Source organism: Podarcis raffonei, chromosome 17 (genome assembly GCF_027172205.1).
Source record: "Podarcis raffonei isolate rPodRaf1 chromosome 17, rPodRaf1.pri, whole genome shotgun sequence".
NCBI classification, from domain to species: Eukaryota; Metazoa; Chordata; class Lepidosauria; order Squamata; family Lacertidae; genus Podarcis; species Podarcis raffonei.
The window spans coordinates 5654499-5662981 of NC_070618.1; the positions used below are offsets into that span (position 1 = coordinate 5654499).

The 8483-nt window shown below is 40.0% G+C and overlaps 1 long non-coding RNA gene across 3 annotated transcripts; it reads right to left on the reverse strand.

Moving 5' to 3' along the window:
• Positions 1 to 420: 420 nt before the first annotated feature.
• Positions 421 to 4722, reverse strand: LOC128404896 (uncharacterized). Of its 3 annotated transcripts, none has more exons than XR_008328191.1 (4): positions 4648 to 4722; positions 3709 to 3836; positions 2717 to 2846; positions 421 to 684 (listed from the first exon to the last, which is right to left on the reverse strand). It is a non-coding gene; the product is annotated as an uncharacterized LOC128404896 (long non-coding RNA). The 3 variants fall into 3 exon arrangements; XR_008328190.1 differs by lacking the exon at positions 421 to 684 and adding an exon at positions 2171 to 2601; XR_008328189.1 differs by lacking the exon at positions 421 to 684 and having other exon boundaries at positions 2171 to 2846.
• Between the last annotated feature and the right edge of the window lie 3761 nt (positions 4723 to 8483).

The window sequence follows — 8483 nt, forward strand, 5'->3', positions numbered from 1 at the left end:
CATTAGTCCCATCTTTCAATCTTCTTGTTATTATCCTCCTTCTTTCATAGCCTCTGAGTTGTTTCCACAGGCGAGTTGAACTAAATAATATTATGCTTCTGTGTGAACTTTGTATGACTCTCCCTTTTTTTGTAGCTGGTAAGTCTTTTGTTTGCAGTAAATCCTTGCGCGCTGGTATTTATGCTGGAACCATCCAAAAGTCCTCCTCGGGTGGCAGACACCATCTTTTCTCAGTTCCAATGAAGTAGAATCTAGGCGTTTACTCATTAATTTTCCAGACAGGTTGCACCAAACATTAGCCTTTCCAGTGGAGGTTTGCCAAATCTAACAAGCTGCATTTACTTTGGTGTTATTTTCTCTCAAGTGTGAGAGAGATTGCAACCTTAGCCCAATAAAATGTGCTCAACATAGCAACCGTCATTATATTTAACTTCAATTTATTTTAAAATTTATTCTAAAGATAACGAAAAGATTACAAGAATGTGGCCACCAATGTTTGAACAGTCTCCCGGGGACTGCAGGCTCTTTGGCTTGGCCTCTGCAACAGGAAGTCATTAAATCAGAGATGGGAGGGCTCTCAATGGTCATTCCTGTCAATCTAGGAAATCCACCACAGTAGCCTCAACCTTTTGAAGTTGTCAAAAGTTTCATTCATTTTGGCTGTGCAGGTTCAAGGACAGCCGGCTGAAATACAGGGAGATGAATAAAGGAAGGGTTTTCTCAAAGGTTGAACCTTGAGAAAGCCAGAAAAGGCAATTTGATAAGGAATGGTCTAACACAGCCTTCCTCAACATGGCGCCCTCTGGATGTTTTGGACTCTGCTCCTATCACCATTGATCATGCTAGTCTAGGGGCTGATGGTTGCCGTCTAAAAGAGTTGTAGAGCATCATGTTAGGGCAACATGCCCTAGTGTGCATATTCTTAAGAATCCATGCTGGTTAGTAGCAAGCAAGCACCTGGTTTTCTCAGAGCTGCGAAAGAATAGATCCTTTGTAAGCTGCTCTAAGCATGTAAGTGATTATGAGTTTACCACTCAATAATTCCTTGACTTATCCTCTTGTTGACTCTTCTGTCCTCCAGTACTAAACTGTCTTCCTTTATCAACCATCTGTAAGTGCCCTGCCTCTCTCCACCTGGCTTGGGGTGGGGCCTGACAGGCTCCATTAAGGACTGCTGCTGCTGCTGCTGGACAGAGAGGGCTCCTTTTTTAATATTGTTTTTATTTTTTATATATGTCATTCTATATTGTTTTTGATATTAATGTTGTATTGTTTTGTTTTAGATTTTATGATTTATGTGGAAATTGTTTTCCATTTGGTTGTGTACCATTTGATGTGTTTTATTTATTGTTTATGACTTTTGTTATGTTGGTAATTATGTAAATCTTGTCATGTTGTAAGCTGCCTTGAGCATTGCTTTAACTATGGAAAGGCAAAATAAAATGATGATGATGGTCGTGGCTACCACTTAGATCGCAAATGACTTGGAATTAAATCCCACTGTTTCAAACAGAGCTTTTGTCTGAACAAATCAATATATTTAAGACCACCCCCTCTTTGACTGGGTTGTTAATAGCAGCCTAACTTGGACGAGCCCTGCTGTCTGTTGTGCGTTGGATTAGAAATTGTTGGAAATTATGCCTTAGATATTGCATCCTGAGCTGCATTTCTGCACCTGTCTGAAAGCGACGGTGACCTCAGACTGCTGCTGAAAAGGGATTTCTCCATTCCTGCCATGCTTAATCAAATTTGGGCCGGAATGAAAAGCTAAATTTCCACTGGGCATTCAATATGTTTAGGACTATCAAAAGGCTTTGCAGTGTCAGATCGAGTGTGTTTCATGGTAATATTTTGTTTTAAATTCTGGTAGTTTGCCTCCCAGCCTCCTTTGACAGTTCACAGTATCGTGGACTTTGCATAGGTAATTGTATTGCCATTTTTTTTATTGTGTACATGCGTGAATAATAGAACAAATTTAACAGTGCCTGCTGTCTCCTATGACCCGCTGGAAATGAAATGTGCCATCTCAAGGGTTTTATACCAGAATACATTTTTTCCCCTTTTTGTATTAACAAATGCAGACTCGCTTGAAGAAACACAGTATTTAGACTTGAATTCTAGTCATGATTTAATGGCATGTTCCACACACATACACACACACACACACACACATATATATATATGGGATACAGATCTCACATCTAGTGTATGGAGGAAAATTTAAGGAATGTTTGCATCACATAGAAGTGATAGCTCTTGGCATACCCAAGGTTCAGCTGTTCAGCTGTTTGGTATCAGGGATACCAAAAAAGCTGCTGTGTGCCTATGTGGATTTTATTTATAGCAAAAAAAAAAAAGCAAGCCCTCTTGTTTGACGAAGGGCTCAATAAGCTTTGGTGATTAAAAAATAAATACATCTGATTTGAGAAAGAAGTGCTTGCTTCTTCAGCATGAGAATTGCCTTGCTGGATGAGATTGTTCTAAGGTTCATGTAGCCCAAGAGTGCATTTTGAAGAGTAGCTAGCTTGATCATTCTGGGAGTTCAGGGAAGGCATTAAGGTAAGGGCTGTCCACTGTCATCTGTGCTGCCTCTGTGAGTAGCTGCCAATAGCAGTAGTAATCAGTGGCATAGCGTGGGTTACTGGCACCTGGGGCTGTGCGGAAGGGTGGGTGGGAAAGAGGGAAATAGATGGAGTACATATGCACATTCAATGACCTAACGGCGTCTGCATCACCGAGGGCATTGCAGCCGCAGAGATAAGAGTCCTTCCGTTGTCTGGAGATGTCACTTCCTGATTCACATGGAGAAGCTGTTTTCAATGGAGCCCAGTGATGGAAGTGCACAACTGTATTGAGGCAGCACCAGGTGTTGAAATTCTACACCCCCTAACAATTTTCCACCCTGGGCAACTGCCCCCTAGTTTCCCATGCTACGCCACTGGTAGTAGTAGTAGCAACAACAGCAACAGCAGTGATAGCATTTGAATAACACTTTCAAGTGTTCAAAGCACTTCACATATATTACCTACTTGTAATCTGTACAACCGGTCTTGTACGGTAAGTCAATATTAACACACACACCAATTATTGCAGATTGGAAGCTCAAGCCTAGAGAAAGTAGCTTCTCAAATGTCACCTAGTGAGTTCATGGCAGAACCACACTTACCTTTTGCCGTTCTCTTTCCAGGCACATGCTTAAAATTGTGTGTTTTGTTTTGTTTTTTGCCCCTGAGCTTTCCCCGTGAAAACCCACTCTTTAGCACTCAAGCAGAGCAAACGTCAATTTGTGTTTTCCGTGGATTTAAAACTCAAAGCACAGACCAGGCCTGGAAAGAGTGAAGGGAAGTGTGGATAAGCTCTTGGTTAGTCTCTTAACCAGGACACTCTACCAGATCTTAATGAAGTTGTGCAACCCCTTTTTAAATAGCACTTGAAACAATAGTGTGTTACTGTAGGTTCCTTAATTTATAGACAATTGGCTAATTGACCAGGAATCACTATGAATGAACACTTAGTTCAACGCCCACTGGAATAATGATCTGGTGTTGACAATAGCCTAGTTGTAAGTGCAAAAGTTGCCTTTTGGTATTATAGTAAAATGCAATGTTCCTCATGCAAAAGAATTTTGTCTTTGAAAGTGGAGGGATGTCAGAGACATTAAGCTGTAAATCAAGGGAGAAATGCACGTTGCATTGTAGTCACCCTTACCATTGATTTTAATGGGTTTGTGTTGCCTTGTTCCCTATGGACAAAGCCTGGGTGTGATACGCAGTTATCGCTGTCCAAAGAAGTGTTGGTTTCCCTGCTCTCTCTTCTCCTTGGCTTTTCTTTCAGACCTGATCAATATTCAAGAGGTTGTGTGCCTCTGATGTTCCCAGGCAGGGACGCTAAACTTATTACACTTTTCACCTTTTATAGTCATCTAATCAGAATTATTTTTTAGTCAATGATTTGAAAACCCTCATCCCAGAAGTGGGCAAGTCGCTGAGCCAAACAGTCCCCTGCCTTCTGGTTTTATTTATCACCCTTTGTCATTAGGGCATGCTGGGCACGTAGAGACAAGAAAGAAGAGAGACTTCCAGGGATTGGGGGGGTTGGGGAAATGATTTTGCATAATAGAAATAAAAGTATTAATCTGTCATATGGTAAACAGGGATATGCTGTCTTGGTGAGGCTTAAAATAGCCACTTATGCATGTAAAATTTGGGAAGACTCAAGTCATTGATCAGAATTCACAAATATATGAAGTAAAGAGAAGCATCTGACTCCATCATGACTTCATTGGGTGCAATTCAATGTTGAATGTTCTTGACCATTGATTGCAGAGGGGTTAAACTTGTTTAACTCATTTGATAATTCCATCTTCAGCACTCTGTCCAAACTCTAATTTAGGCCATGTATGTGTGGAAACTGTTAGCTTTCATTGTATACTTTGGAAGCCAATTCTACTGGTGGGCAGAAGGTAGATATTGGGATCTACTGGTAAATCTCTCAGTGATTTACAGTAGATCACAAAGTGTTCCAATTCCTAATTGTTTAACTGCAAAACTTTAACAGTGGCGGCAGCAACAACCAACAGGCTTCTCCCCTTTTAAATGAGGCTGCTGAAATGAAGAAAGTTTTGAAATTAACCCTCTTTTGACTCACCTCATGTTACCAGCCAAGTGCTTTAGATTTCCCTTGCAGATGTGAGACAGAGAAACTCTTTTGACAGGAGATGACATGGGAAAGTTCTAATGAAGTGCACCATCATGTTGAAGTATTGTGACATCACAATCCTGGCTACATTGTCTGTTGAGCCTTGGTTTCTCATTCACAGGTGTTGTTTCTCCACACAGGTATTGGTAATGTAAAATCTGTTTCATAAATCTGTTATAACTACTGTACTTGCATCTGTGACCATGTTCTCTAATGGGCATGTTGCCCTGGTTGAATACGCATTGGCTCCCCATTAAACTGAGCCATTGGTTTTGAGCCTTTGAGGGAGTCTCAGTGAGGATGCTTCCTCCCAGGTTGAACCCATGAACCTGAGATGATGCGGGCAAGAGTCTCTGCCTGTATTCCCCCCCCCTTTCTAATTAAACATTAGGACTAGACAAGGCCCCTGATTTGGTTCATGGCCAAAACCGGCCCTATCAGGATCACCACATTGGACCCCAAACCAAATCAGGGAGATCTCTCACATTTTGTTTGCGTTTCTAAGCATTACTTACATGTTTACTTTCAATATGTGAATTTGTGCAAAATTTGATATACCCACCTAGCGAGTTTCTTTGTCTCTCCCTACTTTGTACAAACAAATGTGTGCTGTTGATCTGCTTGTTTTTTCTTCAACTGCTGGAATGGATTACTTGTTTCTATAGCTGGGTCATTAGTCTTGGACTACTCAGTTATCACATTCTTTCTTTTCACCCAATTTGCACAGGACTTGGAGCCACAGTGCTCCTTGGGAGACTGCCATGGTGTCTACACAACACAACACAACCTCTTGTGCCACTTGCCCATTCCAAGTCAGATTATGTCTCATTAATTGGACATTCCAGAATCATGTGCTTGCATAAGCTATATGTAAATGAGCTTAGCCTTAATGTGTCTGTTAATGAAAAAGATTCACTAGGAAATTAAAGAAGGGTTTATTTAACTTAGTTTAATTTAAAGGCCACTTAACACACTGAGCATTAATGATGCAGTCTACGGTAAATGTATCTCCTCTGTCTGCCAGCATTGCTGCAGCGGGGGCTGCATTGCGCACATGGGGCTGAATCCAACAAACTACTCAGAGTAAATCCATTGAAATTAGTGGACCTAAGTTAGTAATGTTTATTAATTTCAATGTGTCTACTCTTGAGTATGACTAGCACTGGATAGAAAAAGAAATAGAAAATTGTCTAGGGTAGAGGTCACACCAGTCACCTGCTAAAGATAATATTAAGATAATGATTTTGTTTTCCCAGCCTTAAAGAAGAGAGAGGCCACATTTGAACTGAATCTTTTGACTATTTTACTATTTTGACCACCTTATTTTTTGCTGCTTTTCTCAATGGTTCCATTTTGTTTAGACTCTGAGTCTGGATAGAGTAAGTTGCATGGTTTGAGGAAGCTATGCTTCCAGGTGTCATAAGAAAGCTGCAGAGATAGTGCAGGATAGTGTGCACCCCAGAAATGATCTCTTTCAGCTTCTGCCTTCTGGAAGAGGGTACAGGGTTATAAAGACTAGGATTAGCCGCCTGAAAAAGTTTCTATCCAAATGCGATTTTGGTTTTAAACGCAGTATAAGGTAGTCTCTATGGGAGTATATTGTATTTCATTACGGGGTATCAGAGTTTTTAGGGGGTTAACCAGGCTGGGATAGCAGGCATGTTAGTTTTTGAATGTCTGGTGTAGATTTTTTCAATTTTGTTGTTCTGTATGGGACAATGACAATAAAGTATCGTATTGTATCATCCTAAGAGCTCTGCAGACAATTTTAAAACATTTGTATTCCTGGGTCACAATGTTCAGTTGTATAGAAATTATTTGAAAAGTAAAAGATCACAAAAAATGTAACTGGGTGAGGTAAGAGGAAGGTTCAGAAAACTGCACGCATTCAGAATGTTTGTGATGATGGACAGTGCTTTTTTCTGGGGGGACGCAGGGCTACACATACCCCTAAACATTTTGTGAATCTTTGTACTTTTGTCCATTTACTGTATTTATTTTTCCCGACTTGAACTATAAAATGGTGATTTTCTTGAGTCAAAATGAGAGTACCCCTAAACATTTTTAAAGAAAAAAAGCACTGATGATGGAAGCATCAGTAGAAGGCTTAACAGAAGTGTAGAAGGCTTAATTTCAGAACTGAATAAGACTGATTGGAATTTTGGTGCAATATTGGAATTAGAACCACATAATTAGACTCATATTTCCATGCTTAAAAGAATTTTGTTACAACCTATTTATAAAATTACGCATTTGCTCTTATACAGTATCTGTCTCATGTTTTGTGATGAAAACCATCCACTCTACACTGAAATATTGGCCAAAATTCATTTCAAATGCATGGTGATGGCTTTCAGTTGCTCTCTGGATTACTCTCTCCTAGCAGACATATCACATTTAAATGAAGGATTTATAGACATTTTCAGCTCTTTGTGGCATTTCAAGCTTTATGTTCAGCTGGTGTTTTTGGATTTGGAACCAACTTTCTACCCAACTTTTTATGAGCAGGATCATGGAATTGGTTAAAGCTCAATAACTGTTTTCTTGCACACAGTGTTTGTAGCAGCTCACTGCATTGTCACACAATTCCTTCTCCTAAGGTGCCTTTGGCAAGAATGCATTTCCCAGAAGGTACTGGGCTCTCCTTAAAATGAATAATTGGTGTTCAGTACAGTCTGATCAATATGCATTATTGCTTTATATACTCTACTGTACTATCAGTGAATAAGCAAGAGGCATTGTTAGTATCAACAGAATAAATGGAAAGACCACACATAGAGAAGTCAATCTAATGCTGGTTTCATTGCTATCCAAATTGCAAAATGGGGAAGACTGGCTGAACCAACCCATCTCTTGAGAGAAGACGTTGCTCCTCTTAAGAAGGGTAACATGCAAATAGACTGTGGTGGGGAGGTGTGTGTTTCAGAACAAATATGTCAAACACACTTTTGAATGGTTAGTTATGTATACGTATCCTAGTCAACCTTTTTTTCAAGGAGCTCAAGACAACCTATATGATGTCCCTTCCATTTTCTTTCAGCAGAAGGAAAATTTTGATTTATCCATTTTTATTGTTTTAATGACTCTATTTTTTACTTTTAAATGTTGTTTTGTATTTCTCTTTGTAAGACTCTTAGAGAATTTTATGTAAATTTAATAAAATAATCATAATTGTTAATTAGCCGTTTGTAGTTGTCCAGGCTGGGAGAGTATGATAGGCCAGAGGCCAAGTGGAGATTTGAGCTTGAGTCTTCCTTGTCTTAGTCCAACACCCTAACCATTACACTATGCTGGCCACACCATGTCCTTGGGCATACAAGCATGTGATGAGAGATCTGTTGAAGGGCTGTTAAAAATAAATCAGTTTAACTAATGGCTGCTGGGAGGACCATAGCACCCACACATGAAGGAAGATGGGGCCCAGAGTTTGTTCTGGGAGTGTCTCCTTACAGCTTGTCTCTTCTCTCTGTATGTGGCTAATTCTGCTGTGTCTTTGCATTTAGGGCAGCTGAATGAACCAATCACACCTGAAGCAGAGATGCAGCACAATTGCTTTCCATCCCTCAGAGCTGTTTGTTGTATCTCTGCATTAGTTACCTCTGAGCTCGCCTTTTTTCCTATCAGGGCAGGGACTCATGCAGAGACACCAGGGGTGGCTTCCTCTGTAGAAAGATAATTTTTTACTTTTTCACATGCGTAATGTAAACCTTTTGGGATATGAAAGTGAAGTATATCTCCAGTTTTAAGAAGCTTGGGAAAAACTGGATTAGATGCTAATCAATACC